Source organism: Crocuta crocuta, unplaced genomic scaffold, assembly GCF_008692635.1.
Source record: "Crocuta crocuta isolate KB4526 unplaced genomic scaffold, BGI_CrCroc_1.0 scaffold1171, whole genome shotgun sequence".
Taxonomy (NCBI): Eukaryota; Metazoa; Chordata; class Mammalia; order Carnivora; family Hyaenidae; genus Crocuta; species Crocuta crocuta.
This window is the reverse complement of record NW_027530879.1, coordinates 113,701-117,622: the sequence shown is the minus strand read 5'-3', so window position 1 is coordinate 117,622 and position 3,922 is coordinate 113,701.

Sequence of the window (3,922 nt, the reverse complement as noted above, 5' to 3'; positions counted from 1 at the left end):
TGAAAAACTCCCTAAAAAAATCTGTAGCTTAACAAATGCTCATTTCTCTCTCGTATTGCCCAAGTTCATCATGAGTTGGCTGGTGGGCTCTGCTCTACACCTTGTCACCCTAGGACCCAGGCTGACGAAGCCCGTACCTGCGGCTTCTCTGGTCACCTTGGCAAGAGGAAACAGATCATCCGGGGTCTCACAGGGCCAATCTAAAGCCTTTCTCCCGGAAGCAATTAACACATGCAGAAATTAAGACACTTTTGAATTTCATTGGTCAAAGCGACTCTTATGGCCACCCTGAGTCCAAGAGGGTAGGGAAATGACAAACAGACCCTGTGCCCAGAGAGGGGTGAATCCGCATACTGCCCTAATGTCTGCCACATTTGCATAATTTTCTCTTTCATTAAGAAAGGAAGAAGGGAAAGCCAAGTGAGAAAACTGGAGCTCAGACCTCTGTGGTAACATCCATAAAAGCTCAGTTAGGGGGCGCCTGGGTGGCTCAGTTGGTTGAGCGTCCGACTTGGGCTCAGGTCATGATCTCGCAGTTGATGAGTTTGAGCCCCGTGTCAGGCTCTGTGCTGACTGCTCAGAGCCTGGAGCCTGCTTTGGATTCTGTGTCTCCCCCTCTCTCTGCCCCACCCCTGCTCATGCTCTGTCTGTCTCAAAAATAAATAAACACTAAAAAAATTAAAAAGCTCAGTATTTGAAAGTTACACACTTACCCATTTCCTCATTTGAGTAAAAGACAGTCATCTCCATTTCTAGAACTGGAGAGCTTAGCATATGCTGGAAAAGTAGGTTGTTGCTTCTAGAGCTATTTTGGTTGAATACCTGGGGAAATATTTCAGTAGGAATTAACAGTTCTTATCTGGTAAAGTATTCAGGCTGATACTGAATACACATCTGTTTCTTCCCAAATAATAATTTATTTTGAAAAAATACACCAATTACTGATAATACTATGATTAATGACATTTCTGCAACAATGTGTGTGTTGTCTTCTGGTAATGTGATAGTGTACGATTTTGATGGCATCTGGAAAATTGGCAGAAGTGAGAATTTACGGCTTATTTTCACTCTTCAATGACCGAAAATGAGAGCAGTAACACGTAAGAAAGTATGAAATGCTTATTGGAAAAAACGTGGAGGTAAGTGAGCCAGGAATTCGGGCCACGCTAACTCTAAAGAATGAGTCTCTGGGCCCCTATAAGAACTGATTTTGCTTACTATACACAGGTCTGAGTCTTAAAAGAAGCTAAGGTGGGGGGGGGTGGGAACCACATTTTATCCTATGGAACCTTTTTTATCTTGTTGGAGTCTAGGCTCTAATGGGAGAATAAATTCAGTCACCCTGAATACATTATGACTATTCTATTCAGAAGTTACAGAAAAGGGACACCGTGCGTTATCAGCGACTGCTTCCTGCATCTGTCTAGTCTCAGCAAGCACATTGCCCAGCCTGGCTAAATCCTAAACTCACTTGGTGATATTATTTAAGTCTTCTTTGTGCTGTTGAGCAGTGCTTGAAATTCAGCGTGTTTCAAACCAGGGCTATGTCAGAGCGCTTAACCCTTTGAATGGGATTGAGTTACCTAACGGTATTGAAGCTTACTGAACAAACACCACCCCAAGAACACAGCTATACTCAACAATGTTATAAGAAGTGCCATCCCCTGGAAGGCCCATGGACATCTCAGTAAGAGGGGTCTGGGAAGGCCTCCTTAGAGGGCTTAGGCTTCGTGAACTCCGTAAGGAGGATTTAAGAAATCAGGGTCTCTTCTAGTTTGCCTGTTATCAAGGAGCTGTGACAATTTGATGATTGGGTATTTTAATGATGTTTCGCTAGGAGACAGGAGGATTAAATCAAGGCTTGAGAGGTCATTGGTAAAGGAGCAGCCGTCACCTGTGTTGATCGTGAGAGAGGAATGTTTAATCATTTTTATGGTTGTAGATTGGCGTTTTTCCAGGCATGGTCACAGGGTGGCCTTGTCTGAGCCTAGTTCATTTTTTTATTGGTCATCTTTGCTCATGGCCAGTCGAGAATATTGGGATCGGCTCTGATAGGGCTGATTTTCCTGGGCTGCCTCCAGCCCTGCCCCTAGACTCTTGTATTTAATTACTTCAGTAGATTGGATTTCAGTGGAATTTCAAAGAAAGAATGCATTGTGGAGCTATTTGGAGAAAAGAGGAAATTTACCACATCTGATTACGGTGTCATAGGTGTAATAGGGCTTCAGGTGGAGGAGGACAAGTACAGACAAGGAATCGGGCCCAGACAGCTATTCAACTGTATAAATGAGTTGGCCGTGTCCAGCGATGGTACACATTAATCATCATGAGGTGGTGCCTAATCATCACTTGTATGCACCTGGAAGGGGATGGTGGTGATTACAGAAATGGCCCCAATTCCTCCCTCTGCCCTACATCCTTACTCTTTGCGTTGGCCTTGTCATGGTATGTATTCTCAACTTTTGAGTTTGGACCTGGCAGATGATTTGCTTTGGCCCACGGGATTTTCAGCAGACGTAATTCAAGCAGAAAAGACTTCTTTGAGGAAACGAATTGAAGCCATGATCTGAAAAATGAGAAGGGGTCAGCTAAGCCAAGCGAGAAGGCAGGCATGGGACGCATGAGCTTTCCAGGAAGAGCGAAGCGTACTTTAAGAGATCCAGAATAGCGGAGCACGGAATTCGATGGAGAAGGAGTGCATTGAGACTGGCAAGAAAGGCAGGGCCTAGAGAATGGTCGTCTTCCCCAGGCTGCACGACAGATTTCGGAGTTTCTCCTCACCGTAATGGAAAGCTATGGAAAAGGTTTCACCTGGGAGTGACGTGATCTCATTTACTTTTGTAGAAGATCGCTTTGGTTGCAGAGTCATTACTATCATTGGAGATAGAATTTGGGACAAATGAGTCCTAGCATTTCCTCATCTTTGTCAGAGTGCCATGCAGTACAAATTGGCTCTCTCACTTGTTCCATTAAAATCAATGACTTTGTTTAGGCAAAGTGGCTCCTGGACATTATCCCAGAGAGGGGTTAGAAGGGTTCTTCATAACATTCTAAATTTACTAAATGAAAGTTAGAGAGCAGCCAAGAGGATTGGTTTTGGGGTGAGCCAACAGTCCTTGGTGGCACTGGGCCAAGCAAAGAGGGCCATTAAGCTGGATTTAGAAGGCTGTGGCCGTGGGTCACCAAGAGGCTGCCATTTCCTTCCAGTGGTGACTCACTATGGAAATGAGGTTGATAAGAAATAGAATTTTTCTGCACGAGAACTAAAAAGACACAACCCCCCTTTCCTGCGTAGCCTCTTCCTAATGATTCAGATTGGGATCTTATCTGGAGGTGCACTTTGAGGCTACGTCGTATGTCAGAACACTAGATTCTCTCGTTTAGAAACTCAAGAGGGCTGTTACCACGTAGCCTTTCATAGGAACACAGAATCAAGACAAAAGTGAGATCAGATGACACTACATCTTAGAGACTTGAAATTCTGAGAACAGGAAATTAAATTATAAGAGAAGAAATTTGGCTTGCTTTTTAAAGTTGGCTTATTTGTTTTTAAACACAAAAAGTTTTTAGAAACTTTCCCAAAACGGGCTTGGGGATGGCTGATTTTGCCGATTACTTACGTTTTGGCGGCCTGGTTTGTCCTTACAGCCTGATGTGTCCATGCTTTTATTTCCAGCATGAATGACTTATGAAGGAACCTTTGGTGGCCCCAAAGTTGTCTGCAGGCTAAAACGTTATGCAATTGTTACGAGGGCACATTTTGAGGAAGTTGCGTTGTACGAGCATGAATTCTATTAAATGTTGACAAAGGTTTTAAGAGTTTCTCAAGTTTAACCCTGTTGACATTTTGGGCTAGATAATCCTTTGTTCTGTGCGTTCTTGGATGCTTAGCATATCTCTGGCCTCTACCCACTAGATGCTA